General features: G+C 38.6%; 1 pseudogene; it reads right to left on the bottom strand.

The window, feature by feature from the left end:
- LOC122439425 overlaps positions 1-21,133 on the bottom strand; it is a 32,449-nt pseudogene extending 11,316 nt beyond the window's left edge.
- Between the last annotated feature and the right edge of the window lie 629 nt (positions 21,134-21,762).

The raw sequence follows: 21,762 nt of genomic DNA, 5'->3' as shown, positions 1-21,762 counted from the left end.
TAATATTTCGAATGGTACAGGTGTGGACTAGTACCAAGCTCTACCAGGTTTCTTTTCAGGTGTGAGAGGGCAGAGCTGTTCATTGTGGCAGACATCGAGGAGTCCAGGAGGATCAAGGACTCCTTGATAAGGGGTTCATGAGATGAACATCAAGTTCATGAGATGTAATAAGATCCCTAGTACTGCAGGAAGAGAAGTGAAAATTGTCAGGTCCGACTTGTCAGTGACTCAGGAAAAGCAGGCTGTAGACGCTGCTGGGACAGTGGTCTGTGTCGGGGCCAAGATGTCTCTGGTGCAGACGTCATCCCCAGCAGTTACGCCTTGGGTTGGGGCAATGTGCTCTGAAGTGATAACTTTCCCCTGGTTGATAATGGGGTGAGCTTCTAGTGCAGTGATGTCTGGGATGTGCAACTGGAGAATCTGTTCCTATCTTTGGTTGATGTTTCTGGTGAATCCATGGTATCATAATAAAGATAAATCACTTGTGGAATTTGAAGGAAACTGTGGGCCTTGGAATTCAACTTGTGCGCATCTTTTAAATCAGTGAGCATTGTGGAGGCACAGCTAGCCAGGAGGATGCCAGAACGCCTGATGCTGCTGTAATTGAACCATAGTGCTAGAATCTGATGGGCACAGTTAAAGCCCCAATTACAGGTGGCTGAATATAAAAGATCCCAAGAGTCCAAAATTTTGCCCAGATGGATAAGGCAAGGGGTTCTCCTGAACGCAGATTTTAAATCACATGGCCTGATTTGGGTGTATTTTCTCAATCAATGTCAGATGTTCACCGATTAAAGTGTCAGTGGCTGGAGGTGAGACTTCAGCATTAACGTGTAGGTAGACCCTCCAGTTGAGCCAGTGACTGTGGGCCCGTGTCTCAGTTGTTGGTTTGATTGGTGACAGGGAAATCTTGAATCCGCCAAATCCAATGACATGGGAGCCTTTACTGTGGTGGGTTGAAACAATGACTTACTTGGAGAGCTTGGGCCTCTGGATCACATATCAATGAGAGTACTCAGACCAATAATAACAGGACAAGGGTCAGCAGAATGCTGTGCAGCGGCACTTGAGAGACATTTTTTTTTTTTTTTTTGCCTGATGTAGATTTTTTTGTACCATGCATTATTACCATGGAGGGGTTGTTGTCTGGTTTTATTATGGGATATGGTATTAATTCCATTATTATTTCTAAATTTGGTTTTCCTTTACTAAGTAAATGTGGGCTTATTTGGTTTATTTTTTTTGTTTTTTTAATATCCCTTCTTGGTAGTCTGCATTATCTGTGGAAATGGCTTGGGAAGATTAATTTTAATTTCCTGGAAAGGATCAGAAGGAGAACCTGGATTAATTATCCACTTCCTAAAATCTGAATATTGAGAAAGACTTTTTCGGGCAGTGGAAGTTTAGTCCTAAATGAATCCCATATTAGATGATGTTATAAATTTGTCAAATTAACACCTAGTAAGTAGGGCACTATAAACAATTTCTCTTGTGTTGTTACACAAGAAGACTCTACACATGGACATTACCAGATGGTCAATACCAAAATCATATTGATTTTATTCTTTGCAGCCAAAGATGGAGAAGCTCTATACATCCAGCAAAAACAAGACTGGGATCTGACTATGGCTCAGATCATAAACTCCTTATTGCCAAATTCAGACTTAAATTGAAAAAAGTAGGGAAAACCTCTAGACCATTCAGGTATGACCTAAATCAAATCCCTTGCGATTATACAGTGGAAGTGAGAAATAGATTCAAGGGACTAGATCTGATAGACAGAGTGCTTGAAGAACTATGGATGGAGGCTCATGACATTGTACAAGAGACAGGGATCAAGACCATCCCCAAGAAAAAGAAATGCAAAAAATAAAAGTGGCTTTTTAAAAAGGATTTTTAAGAAAGTCTTCCTCAGTTATCAGTGCAAAGAAGTAGAGGAAAACAATAGGATGGGGAAAACTAGAGATCTCTTCAAGAAAATTAGAGATACCAAGGGAACATTTCATGCAAAGATGGGCTCAATAAAGGACAGAAATTGTATGGACCTAACAGAAGCAGATGGAGAAGGAAATGGCAACCCACTCCAGTGTTCTTGCCTGGAGAATCCCAGGGATGGCAGAGCCTGGTGGGCTGCCGTCTATGGGATTGCGCAGAGTCGGACACGACTGAAGCGACTTCGCAGCAGCAGCAGCAACAGAAGCAGAAGATATTAAGGAGAGGTGGCAAGAATACACAGAAGAACTGTACAAAAAAGATCTTCATGACCCAGATAATCACGATGGTGTGATCCCTCACCTAGAGCCAGACATCCCGGAATGTGAAGTCAATTGGGCCTTAGGAAGCATGGCTGCGAACAAAGCTAGTGGAGGTGATGGAATTCCAGTTGAGCTATTTCAAATCCTGAAAGATGATGCTTTGAAGGGCTGTGTTCAATATGCCAGCAAATTTGGAAAACTCAGCAGTGGCCACAGGACTGGTAAACGTGAATTTTCATTCCAGTCCCAAAGAATGCTCAAAGACTGCACAATTGCACTCATCTCACACACTAGCAAAGTAATGCTCAAAATTCTTCAAGCCAGGCTTCAACAGTACATGAACCATGAACTTCCATATGTTCAAGCTGGATTTAGAAGACAGAGGAACCAGAGATCAAATTGCCAACATCCGCTGAATCATTGAAAAAGCAAGAGAGTTCCAGAAAAACAACTACTTCTGCTTTATTGACTATGTCAAAGTCTTTGTGTGGATCACAAGACACTGTGGAAAATTCTGAAAGAGATGGAAATACCAGACCAACTTACCTGCCTCTTGAGAAATCTTTATGTGGGTCAGGAAGCAACAGTTAGAACTGGACATGGAACAACAGACTGGTTCCAAATCAGGAAAGGAATATGTCAAGGCTGTATATTGTCACCCTGCTTATTTAAATTATATGCAGAGTACATCATGAGAAATGCTGAGCTGGATGAAGCACAAGCTGGAATCAAGATTGCCGGGAGAAATATCAATAACCTCACATGTGCAGATGACACCACCCTTGTGGCAGAAAGTGAAGAACTAAAGAGCCTCTTGATGAAAGTGAAAGAGGAGAGTGCAAAAGTTGGGTTAAAGCTCAACATTCAGAAAACTAAGATCATGGCATCTGGTCCCATCACTTCATAGCAAATAGGGAAATAGTGGAAACAGTGGCTGACTTTATTTTTGGGGCTTCAAAATCACTGCAGATGGTGACTGCAGCTATGAAATAAAAAGACGCTTACTCCTTGGAAGAAAAGATAGGGCCAACCTAGACAGAATATGAAAAAGCAGAGACATTACTTTGCCAACAAAGGTCCATCTAGTCAAGGCTATGGTTTTTCCAGTAGTCATGTATTGATGTTAGAGTTGGTCTATAAAGAAAGCTGAATGCCGAAGAATTGATGCTTTTGAACTATGGTGTTGGAGAAGACTTTTGAGAGTCCCTTGGACTGCAAGGAGATCCAACCAGTCCATCCTAAGGGAAATCAGTCCTGGGTGTTCATTGGAAGGACTGATGTTGAAGCCGAAACTCGAATACTTGGCCACCTGATGTGAAGAACTGACTCATTGGAAAAGACCCTGATGCTGGAAAAGATTGAAGGCAGGAGGAGAACAGGATAGCAGAGGATGAGATGGTTGGATGGCATCACTGACTCAATGGACATGAGTTTGAGTAAACTTCGGGAGTTGGTGATGGACAGGGAGGCCTGGCATGCTGCAGTCCATGGGCTCGCAAAGAGTCAGATACAACTGAGCATCTGAATTGAACTGAACTGATTTGTATATATGCATGGACACACATGCATACATATGTGTGTATATTGCAGAAGTGAAAACCACACAGTCTTGCATCCGAAGCCCATGGACAGTTTATGCCAGCACAAGTCATCCAGAGATTCTAGGAGGCATATAAGGAGGTTACTGAAGGCTCTTTAATGGTGTCTGAGGGCACTAACAGGAATGCCCACTGATTTTAATTTCAACAGATTTTACAACTTTTATTGAAGTATCTCCATTTAAGTGGTCTGATTTGTAAGCATCAGTATTCTTGAGATTAAGTAGCATTTGTAAAGTAGGAATGTATTGCCTCCAAATGGACTAAAAACTGTTAGAATGATGTGTCCTTAATAAGGGTGCTCAATATAATCCTTAGAGAGAGGTGTCATCAATGTAACATTATCAAGGTTCCTGGAGAAAGATGGATACAGTTATGTTCTTCTGCATGAAAGACAGCTTGCCTTAGCAGGGCAGCATAGGTCCTCCATGGGTAGCCCAGTAAAGGTGTGTTCTGCCCCTTTGCTGCTGAAGGTCAGCTATGTCTGAAGAGCATGTGGAAATAGGAACTGAATAGAACATATTAACCAGTTTTATAATAGCAAAATATTTACTGATTGCAGAGTAGATAGAGTTAGTACTTTAAATAATTTTGGGTGTATTAGTTTGCTAGTTGTGCCATAACACAGTACCACGGACTGGGTGTCTTAAACAATTTTAAAAAATGCGTTTTCTCACAGTCCTGGCACTTGGAAGTCTAAGGTCAAGGTATTGGCAAGGTTGGTTTCATTCTCAGGGCTTTCTCCTTGGCTTGTAGATGATTTTTCCCATCTGTCTTCACGTGGTTAGACAAGACATATATATGATGTCATTTATATGTATAATCTAGAAAAAATGGTACAGATGAACGTATTTGCAAAGCAGAAATAGATACAGGGATGTAGAGAACAAATGTGTGGGCACCTAGGGAGAAAAAGGCAGACGGGTGAATTGTGAGATTGGGATGGATGTATATACGCTACTGTGTGAAGCATAGATAACTAACGAGAACCTCCTGTATAGCACAGGGAACTCTGCTCCGAGGTGACTTAAATGGGAAGGAAATCCAAAAAGAGGAAATACGTGTGTGTGTGTGGGCTTCCCAGGTGGCTCAGGGGTAGAGAATCTGCCTGCCAATGCAGGAGATGCAGGTTTGATCCCTGGGTCAGGATGATCCCCTGGAGAAGGAAATGACAACCCACTCCAGTGTTCTTGCCTGGGAAATACCATGGACAGAGGGGCCTGGCCGGCTACAGTCCATGGGGCTGCAAAACAGTCAGGTACAACTTACTGAATCAATGACAATGACAACATACATATATGCATAGCTGATTTGTTGTCCAGCAGAAAAGAACACAATATTGTAAAACAACTATATTCCAATAAAAAGTTTAAAAAAAAAAACAAGCAGTACCAATCTATTTCTCTCCTTCATATTAAAAGATATTTTATCGTACTATGATACATACAGAAAGAAAACCCATGGGAAGTTTGCCTTTGTTTTCTTAATTAAATAACAATGGCTGCTCTTAGGGAGTCCAAGAGTGACTTTAAGAAAAGTTGTCACAGAAGTTTCTATTTTAAATTTCGGAGTTTTAAAGTATGAGAATATTCTCTGAAGCCAGTTTTTATGGGAAATTACTAAAACACATGGGAAAAGCACGACTTTGTGGGTGGTGGGTAGAGCTCACAGTCTTGTCTTACAGTCCTCATGCTGTGCTTTGCCTGTGATTGGTAGCTCAAAGGCATCATTTTGAGTGGAATCATATTGTTTAGAAGTAGTAACTCACGCTGCTCTCCTACAAAGCAATCAGTAACACAGAGATCAATTGGACAGGATAGAAGGAAAAGGAAAGGGGTGGTTGAAATGCCATTATTTCTGATATTAAAGATATTAAGAGGAAGGAATGGGAAGTAGACTGGGTGGGAATTATACTGATTTGTATAAAATCTGTTTAAATATTCACTCATGGCTTAATAGCTTCAAAGTAAAATATATTTTTCAAAGCACGTATTTGAATAGGCAGAGTGACGTATAAAGCATGATGTTTAGAAAATACATAAATAAAACATTAATCTGATTGAAATTAGCTAATATTGATGCACTGACTCTGCAAGGCTAAGTTATAGAACTTTCAAAGATGGGTTTACCATTTTCTTAAAATTTCCCTCAATACAATTAAATGTAATCCATATGTTTAAGATTATTTTATGTTAATGCCATGAAGAGAACAGTTGATGATGTGTGTAACTTTGTTATTTGACATGTCTCAAGGCTTTTAATGTCTTTAATATAAACCTGAGAAATAGTGTCAGGAAATTGCTCCTTGATGAAGATGAGCAATACACAATTTCCGGAGATTAAGAATTTCCTTAAAATTAACTAGTTTTGATTAAAGAAATTCTATTCACAAAGCTTGAAGAATAGTGTCAAAAAGAATATAAGTGCAAACAAGTCCAGAGACCAAGAAAGTCACTTTTGAATCCTGACTTGACTTTTTGTAAGGTTCTTAGTAATGCCCCATGACCTATTTTCTTCTTTTGTAAAAATAAGAATGCATAGCTAAGTTATCTTAAATTACTTCCTGTTGTAACATTTTCTGTATCTCGCACTCACTGGATAACATCCCTAATGTGAGTTTCATGTACATTAATTATGCACTGAAAATCAACTTCCAATTCACATTTTATCAGCATGGATGAACATACAGACAGGGCAGTGTTGACCATGAAGATTCAATAGCCCAAAGGAGCAGGTTCATTTATACTCAGTTTTACCAAATCATGTGCTTTGTTAGTATGATGATATTTACATTGAGGCACGCTTCATCAGGCAGCCTTTCTTAACACATAATCACTGTTTTGGGGGGGATTGACATGTACATACTGCTATTTTTAAAGTGGATGGCCAACAAGAACCTACTGTATAGTCCAGGAAACTCTGCTCAATGTTAAATTTAATTTTTATTTTATATTGGGGCATAGTTGGTTTACAATGTTGTGTTAGTCTCAGGTGTACAACAAAGTGATTCATAGAAATGAACTTATTTAGAAAACAGACGTGGACTTTAGACTTAGAAAACAAGCTTATGGTTACCAAAGGGGAAGCATGAGGGGTGGGACAAATGAGGAGTTTGGGATACACACATACTGCTATATATAAAGTGTATAATCAAGAAAGACCTACAGGTATAGCACAGGGAACTCTACTCAACATTCAGTAGTAACCTATATGGAAAACAATCTGAAAAAGAAGGTTCTATGTATATGTATAATCAAAATCACTTGAAAAATTTACTAAAACTTGTTATCGAGGCTTCCCTGGTAGCCCAGTTGGTAAAGAGTCCGCCTGCAGTGGAGGAGAACCCAGTTCAACCCCTGGGTGGGGAAGCTCCCCTGAGAAGGGATAGGCCACCCTCTCCAGTGCTCTAGGGCTTCCCTTGTGGCTCAGATGGTAAGAGAAGCCGCCTGCCATGCAGGAGACCTGGGTTCATAGTTTTTTTTTGTTTGTTTCTCTTGATAGTTTTGAGGCCCTGGATAGAATCTGGCCAGTTCCCTATGTTGAGTGTTTAAATCCACGCCCAGCCTTATATCAGAGCTTCATCCTACACCACACATTTTTAGGTTGGGCATTCCGTGTGTTTCAGGTAACAGCCGTGTTTGGCAGAGGCCTCCTCCAGGGGCTTGAAACGTCTTCCGTGTCAGTGTTTTCTTTGTAATTACGCGGGGCAGAACTCTGGGTTGTCCGTGTGCGGATTGCAGGAAAGTGTGGTTGGGCTGCCCGACAGTAGAGAGAAGCCACTTTGATCTCCTGTCACTGCTGCCCAGGCTGGTCCTGGACCGCCAGGCTTCTTGGCGTAAACGTCACACCCCAGCTTCACACCATCCCCCAAGGGTCTGGTGGGTTTCAGCCACCACGGTCATGGCATGGCCATGCCATTCGGCGCACAGCCTCAGTTGACTTATAAGATTTAGGTATTATTTTGATGGCAGTACACAGCACAATGAATGAATCACGAGAATCAAAGGAAAAACTCCAAACAAGAGGAGACCGCTGAGCAAGGCCGCATGGTAGTTGTACCTCGGACAGGGTAACGGCAAGCTGGGGCTGCAGCAGGCAGCTTATGTCTGTATATTTTTGTTTTTATTTTCATTACTCTGGGAGGTGGGTCAAAAAAGATCTTGCTGCAATTTCTGTCAGAGAGTGTTCTGCCTAGGCACGGCTTGTTTTCTGTTCTGTGTTTGATTTTTACCTCAAGAGTAAAGCTTCCTGAGCAAACCACATTTTGATAAATATTGGAATTCTAAGGACAATTTTTAATTCCACTTCATTTGTAGCTGTCTAAACTTTGACTACAATTCTACCAAAATATGGGAATACTGCCGTAGTAAAGGAAATTTAGGAGACAAGGTAAGGCAAAATAAATTTCCATTTCTTCAAAAGTACTTACAGTTTTCTTAAGAACAAGATAAATGATCAAATTTCATTTTCTGTTTGGCAATAAGCAGTCTCTAGTTTTGTTTTGTTGTTGTTGTTTTAATTTGCTTACTCATGCCAGTGGACAGAATACAGAAACCAGAAATGAAGCCATGCATATACAGTCAGCTAGTCTTCCAGAAAGGTACCTAGAAAATAAAGTGGGAATAGTCTCTTCAATAAATGATATTAGCAAAACTAGATACTGACCTGCAAAAAATAAAATGGGACCCTTATCTTAAAACATACATAAAAATCAACTCATTAGATTAACGACTTAAATATAAGCATACAACTTCTAGAAGAAAGCATAAAACTCTGAGAGGAAAACATAGGGGAAAATTTCCCTGACATTGGTCTAACAGGGATGTTTTGAATTTGACATCATAGCAAAGGCAACAAAAGCGAAAGCAGTAGAACTGCATCAAACTAACAGTAAAAGAAACATTCAGCAGAGTGAAAAGATCAAGTACAAAGCTGCAGAAGACTCTTGTAAACCATGCCGAGCTTCCCTTGTGGCTCAGTCAGTAAAGAATCTGCCTGCAATGCAGGAGTATTGGGTTTGATCCCTGGGTCAGAAAGATCCCCTGGAGACAGGAATGGCAACCCACTCCAGTATTCTTGCCTGGAGAATCCCATGGGCAGAGGAGCCTGGCAGGCTACAGTCCATGGGGTCGCAGAGAGTCGGGCACGACTGAGCAATTAAATCACCACTTGGTGACCTTTACTCTTTGCTCTTTGTAAACAATACATCTGTTAAGAGACTGATATCCAAATATATAAGAAACTCATATAGCTCAATAGCAAAATAAATAAATAAAACCAATAATTAGGCAAGGGACCTGAATAAATATTTCTCTAAAGAAGACATCCATAACCAGGGCATGGAAGCAACCTAAATGTCCATCAACAGAAGAGTGGATAAAGAAGGTGTGGTACATATTTACAATGGAATGTTAGTCATAAAAAGAAAGGAAATTGGGTCATTTGTAGAAATCTGGACAGACCTAGAGAAGGTTACACACAATGAAGTAAGTCAGAAAGAAAAAACAAATATTGTACATGCCCTCAATATGCCAGCAAATTTGGAAAACTCAGCAGTGGCCACAGGACTGGAAAAGGTCAGTTTTCATTCCAATCCCAAAGAAAGGCAATGCCAAAGAATGCTCAAACTACTGCACAATTGCACTCATCTCACACGATAGTAAAGTAATGCTTAAAATTCTCCGAGCCAGGCTTCAGCAATATGTTAATTGTGAACTTCCAGATGTTCAAGCTGGTTTTAGAAAAGGCAGAGGAACCGGAGATCAAATTGCCAACATCCGCTGGATCATTGAAAAAAGCAAGAGAGTTCCAGAGAAAAACATCTATTTCTGCTCTATTGACTATGCTAAAGCCTTTGACTGTGTGGATCACAATAAACTGGAAAATTCTGAAAGAGATGGGAATACCAGACCACCTGACCTGCCTCTTGAGAAACCTGTATGCAGGTCAGGAAGCAACAATTAGAACTGCACATGGAACAACAGACTGGTTCCAAATAGGAAAAGGAGTACGTCAAGGCTGTATATTGTCACCTTGCTTATTTAACTTATATGCAGACTACATCATGAGAAATGCTGGGCTGGAAGAAGCACAAGCTGGAATCAAGATTGCTGGGAGAAATATCAATAACCTCAGATATGCAGATGACACCACCCTTATGGCAGAAAGTGAAGAGGAATAAAGAGCCTCTTGATGAAAGTGAAAGAGGAGAGTGAAGAAGTTGGCTTAAAGCTCAACATTCAGAAAACTAAGATCGTGGTATCCGGTCCCATCACTTCATGGCAGATAGACGCGGAAACAGTGGAAACAGTGTCAGACTTTATTTTTTGGGGCTCCAAAATCACTGCAGATGGTGATTACAGCCATGAAATTAAAAGAAATACTCCTTGAAAGGGAAGTTATGACCAAGCTAGACAGCATATTAAAAAACAGAGATATTACTTTGTCAACAAAGGTCCATCTAGTCAAGGTTATGGTTTTTCCAGTGGTCATGTATGGATGTGAGAGTTGGACTATAAGGAAAACTCAGCGCAGAAGACTTGATGCTTTTGAACTGTGGTGTTGGAGAAGACTCTTGAGCGTCCCTTGGACTAAAAGGAGATCCAACCAGCACATCCTAAAGGGGGTCAGTCCTGGGTGTTCATTGGAAGGACTGATGTTGAAGCTAAAACTCCAGTACTTTGGCCACCTCATGTGAAGAGCTGACTCATTGGAAAAGACGCTGATGCTGGGAGGGATTGGGGGCAGGAGGAGAAGGGGATGAGGAGGGTGAGATGGCTGGATGGCATCACTGACTCAATGGACATGAGTTTGAGAAAACTCCAGGAGTTGGTGATGGACAGGGAGGCCTGGTGTGCTGAGGTTCATGGGGTTGCCAAGATTTGGACAGGATTGAGCGACTTAACTGAACTGAGTGCATGTATGTGAAATCTAGAAATATGGTATAACCGATCCTATTTACAAAGCAGAAATAGAGATACTGATATTGAGAACAAATGTATGGATATCAGAATATCAAGGGGAAAAGGAGGGGGAAGGGAATTGGGAGATTGGGATTGACACATATACGCTATTGATACTATGTATAAAATAGACAACTAACGGGAACTTAGTTGCACAGGGAACTCTATTTAAAGCAGGTGGTAACTTGAATGGGAAGGAAGTGCAAAAGGGAAGGGATATATTTTTATGTATGGCTGATTCATTTTGATGTACAGTAGGAACTAACTCTACATTGTAAACCAACAGTGCTTCAATAAAAATTAATTTAGCAAAGACATACAAGTGGCTTACAGATACATAAAAAGGTGTTCAGTGAGGGCAAAGCAAATCAAAACCACAATGAGATATCACCTCACACCTGTTAGGACAGAGATTAATAAAAAACTCAAAAGATAACAAATGTTTGTGAGAATTTGAATAGAAGAGTATACTTCTCCACCATTGGTAGAAATGTAAATTGATACTCAAGTGGAAAACAGTGCAGAGTTTCCTTGAAATGTTGAAGAATAGAACTAGCGTGTGTGCTAAGTCACCTCAGTCGTGTCCAATTCTGTGCAACCCCATGGACTGTAGCCCACCAGGCTCCTCTGCCCGTGGGATTATCCAGGCAAGAATACTGGAGTGGGTTGCCGTGCTCTCCTCCAGGGGATCTTCCCAATCCAGGGATTAAACCCGCGTCTCTTATGTCTCCTGCATTGGCATGCAGATTGTTTACCACTAGTGCCAACTGGGGAACCCCAAAACTAGAGTAAGATGCTGCAGGTCACTTCTGGATATACAGCCAAAGAAAGTAAGTTCAGTATTTCTAAGAGATATCTGCATTCTCGTCTTCATTGTGCATTATTCACAGTAGCTGAGATTTGGAAATAACCTGTGTCTGTAGATTTGTAATTGGATAAAGAAAATGTGATGTACACATACAAATACAGTGGAATATTATTTAACCTTAAAAAGGAAATCCTGCCGCTTGTGACAACATGGATATACTCAGTGGACGTTATATTAAGTAAAACAGGTCAGGCACAGAAAGACAAATACTGCATGTTGTTCATTGTTTAGTCGCTCAGTAGTGTCCAACTCTTCGTGACCCTTGATTGCAGCACCCCAGGCTTCCCTGTCCTTCGCCATCTCCCAGAGCATAATCTCACATATATGGAATCTAAAAACGTCAAACTCATAGTAACAGAATAAAATTTTGTTTTCTAGTAGCCAGGGAAATGGGGAGATAATGGTGAAGGGGAACAAATATTCAGTTAAAAGATGAATAAGCTCTAGAGACCTAACATTCAGAATTATGACAATATTTATTATTAATAGTTAAAATTTTCTAAAAGTAGATCTCAAATGTTCTCAACATACACTCAAAAGTGACTAAGTGAAGTAATGGTTATGCTAGTTAGTTTGATTGTGTTAATAATTTTACAATGTACATCAAAACATGATGTATACCTTAACAATATATAATTTCTATTTGTCAAATGTTATTCATTAAAACTAGAAAAATATTGCTCACTCAAAATATGCTTTGTTTAATATAAAATTCCTAAATGAAGATTTTCAAATTTGTAATTGAATACTTTATTCTAGATTACTTTCTCCTTTAAAATATCCTTTCTAATGAGTATTGAAATATTAAACAGCCTTTTTGTTAATGAAAAAAATATGAAAACAAAGGTCTCAATGAACAAGAGAATATTCAGTTTGGCTTCTAGCATCCAGGCTAGGAAATGGCAAGGGTTTTGCATGCTGGATAGCGGTAGCAATGTCAATACCTAATTCTTTTCAGGACATTGGTTGTTGAGTAGGAAAAGAAAAAGAAATTTTACAGGGGGGATCTTTTTTATGATTTCAAGGATTTCCAGCACAGTTGGAATTTCAGAATGACAAACAGAATCTGGAGTGACTTTGAAGCCAGATCAACTGAGTCAAATTAACCATAGAATCACTTAAGGTGCTTTATTCAGTGAATAATTATGGTGTAAAGAAAGCGCTATGGTAATAGAGTAATTCAGGTTTTAAAGTATACATATTTTCATTAAGATTTTTAGTTATTAAACTTCCTGGGATGACAAACCATCTCTCTAATTACTTGAGTAGTTCAGCATGATTCTTTTGTTTGTTTGTTTGTTTTATTGCATAGTCTGCTACTATAAAGACATGTAAAAGCAGGTTACCATGAATTTATTTGGTGGGAGCCAGAGGTGGGGGGAATTATTCTCCCCACATACAAGGGTAAAGCATGAAGCCTGGAGCAGTGAGTTTCCCTAAACTAATTTGTCAACTTCCAAGTGTTTTCTTCTGGCTATACCTGAACAAAGCTCTAATGACATGCCTTGTATAGTACATTTGTTTTTTGTGCTTTTGTTTTATTAGAATGAGACTATCTGTAGCCTTCACCTATTAAATTTTATTTTAACCTTTGTAAGAATTTTATACTTTATTATAATTGCATTTTTGTTTTTTATACTTATTTTTATGAATCATTAAGAATCATATAACCTGTGAAATAGACTCCCATTTATTTTTGTCCTGAACCAGCAGATGATTAAGGAGGATGGCTTAGTATAGAGAACATTAAAATATGAGTTAGAAAAATAGTCATTATCCCCAGTTCTTGCAGAGATAGTTTTGCCTTCATGATTTAGGTCTTAAAGATTTAATTTCCCCTTATATAAAGTGAGGGTGCATGACTAAACCATTTCTAAATTATCAGCATTGATATGATATAAACCAGTGAACCCTCTCCTGTTTCTGTACATCACTCTTGAGCTCAACTGAGAACAACTTTAACAAGAGTATATTCCATCTGTCCCTTTAAATTCTGGTTATTGGACAGTGTGGAGAACAGGAGAGGTTCAGGTCCTAAACCCAAAACTTATGAATGGGTTTTGTGACAAGGAGAAATGGAGGACTATGGATAGAATTAAGATTGCTGATCAGGTAACTAATAAAACAGGAACGTTATCCTGAATTATCTGGAGGCCCCAGTCTAATCTCATGAGCTCTTAGAAGTAGAAGAGAGCAACAAAAGAGTGGATCAGAGAGACGACACTAGAAAAAGAGGGAGCGATTCCAAGTGTGAGAGCTAGTCAAGTAAAGTAGAAAGTCTTTAGTTCACCACCACCAAGTCATTTATTTGATGAACAAAAAGTTGCACATTTCCTCTTATCTTACCATTTTCATTGTTTATCAGCTGATGTGTTTTAGATTTCAGAGGTCCTAAACTCTTCTAAATTTAAAGAGTATGCTTCAGCCCTCATGAAAAATTAAGAGGCTAGTGTATATTGACATGTTTTAAATTAAAACAGAATTAACTTCTGTTTTCAATTAAAAGACTGGGATGCAATTTACTGTGATCACACAAGGACATAAATGTAAATGGTGTCACATGGTATAATGACATGTATTAACAGATATCGGGGTATACAGAAGGCTGGTCCAGTCTATTCTCTGGTCAAGAAAAGTATTCCCCGGAAGAGCTGTATAAAATGTAATATCTAAAGGATAATAAATTAATGATGCCAAGAATTTAAGGATTATACAATTTATTGCACAATTGCAGTAATATCACGTTATTCGCTTTTATTTACTTAAAATAAGTTATTCTATTTCTGCCATGTCCAAATACTCTGGCAGGCCCTGAAAGTATGAAAATGAGTGAGACACAATCTCTAACATCCTCTCATCATCTAATTGCCACAGAATAGCAGCAATCAAATTTGTGTCTCTTACCCTCACAATTTTACATTTCATTATATGCTCCTTCTCTTGCATGGGGGGGGGATTGCAAATACGTATGTCATTATCAAATGATACATTGATTTGCTGCATATTTTATTATTTACAGCTTCCTGGTCTTCTCTGGTGCTCAGAGGATAGTGAATATTTTTGGCAAGGTCTTTTTGCACTGTTTTAGCCAGGTCACTCATCACTGGTACTGTAATGCCTGAACGGAAGCAGAGCACTCTCTTTGCAGCTGGTTTTTTTCAGGTGTGCTCTTTATAGCAGCCCTAACGGGCAGATAGTTCACTGCATCTCTGGCTGTTGGCATATGGCATCCAGGAGGACAAGGCAGTCCAGACAAGCCCATCAGATTAACCATGTAATAGACCCAGAAGCTGCTTTAAAGCTGTAAAACAAAATTGCTTATGGAGTCTGCCAGCACGCCAGATGCTGCTATTGGAAGAAATATCTTCCAGCGCTGAGCATCTGGGTCTCCTGGTTGCCAGAAAAAAAAAGAGAAAAAGAATTGGCAATTCACTATCAATGAGGTTTCTTTTGGAATATAAGAATTTTTATATTTTTTAAAATGTCAAATGCATTATGTTGCAGCAAAGGTTAAAATTAGCCATTTCCCACGTATGCCACTATTAACACACATCCTCCATACAGTCCTTAGGCAGCTGGTTGGTTATTATCTAAATAAATCAGAACAATGAGAATCTTGAATTTGAATGTGAATTTTCAGTCTGTTCCCAATATGCTTATTTTATTGATATTTTGCATAATAACATTCTTGCCAGCTGAATATAAATTTTATATTTAAACAAGGTAAGAAATAATGTTTCATATTAGCACACACTAGTTTGTTTCCTGACTGCCAATTATATAATTGAATATTATAACTAAGATATAACTCCCAAATGTCAATCAACTGTTTTTCAGTGGAATTGCATTTCTGTGCCAAACACACAGTGGATTTGACTAATTTAATTTAAAGTCAATTAGATTTAGTTTTTTAAGCCCAGCACAAGGTAAGGCATTTCTTGTCAGTTATATAATGTATGTATATTGCCGAAACTTTGGTAAAAATCGCCTAGTACATTTAATCTTTAAAAATTGATATATTATGTTTAAAAATAAGACAGTTGTGTTAACTCAAATCATAAGCACTCACATGTTTTACTTGACCTGCATGATCCTTTCTGCACTGCTCAAAATAAACTTATTAAGCATATTTATTGAATATGAGAGATTACCTCAAATTTATAATTTTCTGTGTTCCAACATTTAAAACCTTTGTATATAGTGATGCTCCAAACTCATTTATTCTCCAGTTTTGCATCGTGGTTAATTACACAGTCTAACTTTTTCAGAAAGTTAGTAGTTTAAAATATTTTAAAATTCAAACACCTGATTTTCTACTAGTAGTACATTTAGTAGCCACTTCCAGTAAATATGAATATATTATAACTTTCAGTTGTTAATATGCTATGTAACTCTGTATTAATGAAGCTATGATAATTTGGGAGTTAAACTGTGCAGAGTTAGATTATAAACATATCTCAAAGATATTATGGGTTTGGTTCCACACCATCACAACTAAGCAAGTATTTTAACAAACTGAATTGCATGAACGTTTTGATTTCCCAGTTCCAATAAAAGTTGTTTACACTATACAGTAGACTAATAAGTGTGCTATAGCGTGTCTAAAAAACGATGTATATACCTTAATTAAAGCTATGCTTTATTGTTAAAAAAAACTGCTGTTATCTGAAACTTCAGAAAGTTGTAATGTTTTTGCTGGTGGAGGGTCTTGCCACAGTGATGCCAACTGCTGACTGATCAGGGCCGTTGTTGCTGAAGTTTGGGGTGGCTGTGGCAGTTTCTTAGAATAAGACAATAGTGAAATTTGCTGCATTGATCGACTTTTCCTTTCAGGAAAATTTTCTCTGTAGCCTGTAATGCTGTTTGATAACATTTTACCCACAGTAAAATTTCTTTGAAAATTGGAGTCAATCCTCTCAAACCCTGCCACTGCTTTATCAACTAAGTTTATGTAATATTCTCAGTCCTTTGTTATTTTAACAATCTTCACAGCATCTTCACCAGGAGTAGGTTCCATTTCAAGGAATCACTTTCCTTGCTCAGCTGTCAGAAGCCACTTCTCATCCATTCAAGTTTTATCAGGAGATTGCAGCAATTCAGTCACATCTTCGAGCTCCACTTCTAATTCTAGTTCTCTTGCTGTTTTCATCATATCTGTAGGTGAAGTCTCAAATGACTCAAAATCTTTCATGAGGGTTGGAATCAACTTCTTCCAAACTCCTGTTGAGGTTGATATTTTAACCTCATCCCAAGACTCATAAATGTTCTTAATGGCATCTAGAATGGTGAATACTTTCTAGAAGGTTTTTGGTTTACTTTTTTCCAGATCCATTAGTGAAATAAACATCTACGGCAGCTATGGTCTTATGAAATGTATCTCTTAAAGAATAAGACTTGAACGTTGAAATTACCCTTTGATCCACAGGCTACAAAATGGATGTAGGGTAAAGAGACATGAAAACAATATGAATCTCATTGAACAGATCCATCAGTGCTCTTAAAGGGGGTCAAACATGTCATCAATGAGCAGTAATATTTTGAAAGGAATATTCTTACTGAGAAGAATCAATCAGTATCAACACTGGGGTTAAAATATTTACTAAGCCATATGATAAATAGACACATGCTGTCATCCGGACTTTGCTGTTCTCTTTATGGAGCATAGGCAGGGTGAGTCAGTCAGTCAGTTCAGTCGCTCAATCATCTGACTCTTTGCAGCCCCATGGACTGCAGCACACCAGGCCTCCCTGTCCATCACCAACTCCCGGAGTTTACTGAAAGTCATGTCCATTGAGTCACTGATGCCATCCAACTATCTCATCCTCTGTTGTCCCCATCTCCTCCTTCCCTCAATCTTGCCCAGCATCAGGATCTTTTCCGGAGAGTCAGTTCTTCGCATCAGGTGGCCAAAGTATTGGAGTTTCAGCTTCAACATCAGTCCTTCCAATGAATATTCAAGAAGGGTATATATAGGCAGGGTAGATACAGTATAATTTTTAGGGATCCCAGGATTTTTAAAATTGTAAATGACCATCGGATTCAACTTTGAGTCACCAGTTTCATTAGCCCCTAACAAGAAAGTTAGGCTGTCCCCTGAAGTTTTGAAGCAAGGCTTTGACTTCTCTTCTACAGCTATGAAAGTCCTAGATAGCAGCTTCTTCCAAGAGAGGGCTATATTTTTACATTGAAAATCTGTTGTGTAGTGCGGTCACCATTATTCACTATCTTAGCTAGATCTTCTGGATAACTTGTCGCAAATTCTGCACCAGGACCTGCTGCTTCAACCTGCACTTCGCTGTTAGGTGTGAGTTTGATGTTAGGGCCTTGCTCTGGATTAAGCTTTGACTTAGGGAATGTTGTGGCAGGATTGATCTGTCAGGACCACAAAAACTTCACATCGGCAATAGGGCTGCTTCACCTTCTTAGTATTCATGTGTTCACTGGAGTAGCACTTTTCATTTCTTTCAAGAACTTTTCCTTTGCATTCATAACTTGACACAAGAGGTCTAGTTTTCTGCCTTTCTAGGCTTTCGACATATCTTCCTTGCTAAACTTAATCATTTCTAACTTTTGATTTAGAGTTAGAGACTCGAAGCTCTTCCTTTCACTTGATCACTTACAGGCTACTGTAGGGTTCTTAACAGATCTAAGTTAAATAGTGTTGTGTCTCAAGGAAGAAGAAGCCCTGAGGAGAAGTATCTCATGGGAAGGTAGTACAATAGGGAGAAATGTTCAGAGTCCATAACTTTGCATGCAGTGTTTTCTATATTGTTTAATTAAAAAAAAAACAAGCATATATTTATATAGCATTAATATAATTATTGATGGTTTTAAACATTGAATTTTAGAAATACCAACTTCATTCATTTGTCTGTTTACTTATTGACTACTTACTGACTAACCTTTCTTGTTTTCCTTCCATGTCAGGAGCACTGTGCTAGAAGTGCATATATGTGGCCTGTAGCATCATGAAGTTTGCATCAAGAAGTGTACTCACAATAATGAGTACATGCACATTCCCCCAAAATAGTCCAAAAGGACCACAGAAGAAGGCCTGAAAACCTGAAGGCACAAAGGGAAAGTGATGAATATTGGTTAAGTGAATTAAGAAAAGTTCTCCAGAAGACTAGAATTGTGAAATAAAATGATAGCTACGTGAAAATTATGCCAGGTAGTTAGAGGGCATATTCAATATAGAAGGTCAACCAAATACAGAGAGAAATCATCCAAGTGACTGGAAAGGGAAAGGAACACTAAAAAGCATTCAGGATTTGAGTGCTGAGACTAGTAATGAGGCCTCGGGATTCATCTGGAGAGTTCAGAAGGGCTGATTACAGAGATCCTCATTAGACCATGCCCCTGCGTTATCCCATTGTATCCTCCCAGACAAAATGGACTTCCACTTGACATTTTAGACCAGAGAGAAACAATCAAACATGCCTGGTTAGAAGGATTACTATCTTGACAATTTGAAAATAAATTAGATTAGAAAATAGATAAGCTAGATAAGGAGGCAGATAGGTAGCAAGGATATCATCTGGGAAGATATTTTAATAGTCATTATTTCAATAGCACTGTAGGTATGTGCCTGTTTATGTGTATATGTTTGTGTCCATCTTTTAAGTTAACTTTATAAATAAAATATAATTCTTTAATTTATATAAAAATTTAACTTTATGTTAGCATTGCATATAAGGATAATATTTATATTGTTTTATATAGCATGTGTTATATATAATATTGTATTCTGGATAAAAAGAATGAGATATATTCTTCTATGATACTATATTCATAGTGGTACAAGGAAAACAAAGTTATAGTATTGAATATTATACATATAGTATTATATGTAATTTTATTATATATATAAAAAAAAAGATCAAATGAGCCCAAGTTTTGAATTTTGAAGTGATCTTGCTTGACTGGTCCAAGGCATAGCATCATAAAAAAGACTATGATAAAAAAGATGTTTGCAAAAAGAAGAAAAGAATCAAAATAGCCTGAACAAATAATATGATAAAAAAAGGGGGGGAACCCACAAATTTCTTAATAGTGAGTGCAAAAGTAGATTAATATCTGGCAAGTGTAAGTACATTTAAAAACTGAACCTGATGTCTCTATATAGACAAACTTGTGTATTATTAGAAATTTACCTAGTACCTTACCTGACTACTTGGCTAAGCTTCTTTCTTTCATAAGTAGTAAAGCATATCTCTAACTCTTAATTTTTTATTTTCATTTTCCTTTGATTATGCTCATGACTTAATGGCTTGTTCCATGATTTGTTCTTTCTTCTTTTGAAGATGGTTGTGCTCAAACCTGCTGTCGTTTACTTAGAATCCTTTGTATCAGGGAGCCACTGTTATAAGAATAATAGGGATACATGTTATTATTTCCATCGTACACATGAAAACACGAAAACTTAGAGAAGGCAAGAGATGCGCCAAAAGTCGTAGTCTACTGGGGCAATCAAGCCAGAGTTTAAGGCAATATCAATCTGATTCTAGACCAGTGTTCTTTTCACTACGCAGTGTTAAGTGGTTTAAATCAAATTGAATTAGGTGTGCGATCATAAATTTTCATGGCAGAAGTTGGTCTGTTAACTACATCCATATTCACTAAAGAAAAGCTTGGCATGGCTGTTTAAATTGTTAGATTTTAGGTTTGGGGTTGAAAGCTCTTCTTCTGACATAAATTTAATGTGCTAGATTAGAGTAATAGATCTGATATATAGAGGTGAAGTGATTAATGTAATTTTTCTTGGCTGTAGCGAGACTTTTTTTTTTTTTAGAACGGTGAATGCCTTTATTGCATGAGCTAAGACAGGAGGGAGGAGGGTTTCTTGGCCCTTGCTGGCCTTGATGTTCCTCAGACAGAACTCCAGCTCCTTCCCCTCTAACACATGGCCCTCTGCTGGGCCACAGCGGCCTGGTCTTGGAGCGATGCAGGCAAGAAGCTTGCCTGGCCGAAACCGCTCCTCTGGAAGACTGCTAACCGTGGCGTTCTTTTTCCTTTCAGGATATTTCTTCTGCATTTTCTTTGATGGTTTCTTGTTTAAACTCTCTTCCTCCTCGGGAGTCAGCCCGGCCCCCTCCTTGCCCCCAGAAGGAGTGCAGGGTGGGGTTCATACCACTGTCCCTCTGGTGTGCTGTCAACCAGCACAAAGCACTTCTTCCCCAGGGGCTCGGTAGGGGCTGGTTCGTTGTTGGAAGCGGTGCAGAAAACATCCATGATCTTGTCTGGCGTGTGCAGCGCTGGGAGCCCCGGAAGTTCCTCACGTCCAGCCGCAAGGCCGGGTGCTTGCTGCCTGGGGCACAGGGGCTGTGTGAATGCGGCGGGGACCAGTGTTGGTGTTGGCAGTGGGGAGTCCCCGTTCATATTTTTTTGGTAGGGCTTTCTCTTGCCCCTGGTCTTCCGAGGCTTGTGCAGTTTGTCCCAAGAGATGCCCATTGCTTGGTGCTGGCTGGAAGGAGTGTGGCTGTAGCAAGACTTTTATACCACATTCCTTATATATCAATAACTTTGTTAATAGACCACTTGAGTCCACGAACTTGTTAGCCAAAATGCCTTATTAACTAGTATGTTTATTAAGAAGAGTGTATGAGAACGTAATTGGTTGGATGCAAAAACAAAGAAAAACCTTTGTGATAGCAGGAAATATATGAGCTTTTAAGGAAGCTGCAAATGACAAGTAGAATTGTTTTAATATTGTAGTTAATTTACAATGTTGTGTTCGTTTCAGGTGTACGGCAAAGTGGTTTATTCATATATGTGTGTTGCTCCATCTTTTTTCAGATTCCTTTCCCACATAGGTTATTGCAGAATATTGAGTAGACTTCCTTGTCCTATACAGTTGGTCCTTGTTGACTATCTATTTTATACATAGTAGTGTGAATTTGTTAATTTCAAACTCCTTATTTTCACTACCCCCATCTTTCCACTTTGGCAATCATAATTTTGTTTGCAAAGTCTTGGAGTCCGTTTCTGTTTTGAAAGTTAGTTCATTTGTATCTTTCTAAATTTTTTTTATTTATAGATTCCAAATATAATTGATATCATATGATATTTATCTTTCCGTG

Source organism: Cervus canadensis, chromosome 4 (assembly GCF_019320065.1).
Source record: "Cervus canadensis isolate Bull #8, Minnesota chromosome 4, ASM1932006v1, whole genome shotgun sequence".
NCBI classification, from domain to species: Eukaryota; Metazoa; Chordata; class Mammalia; order Artiodactyla; family Cervidae; genus Cervus; species Cervus canadensis.
The sequence above is the reverse complement of the archived record's forward strand: the minus strand, read 5'-3'. Positions and strand labels throughout refer to the sequence as shown.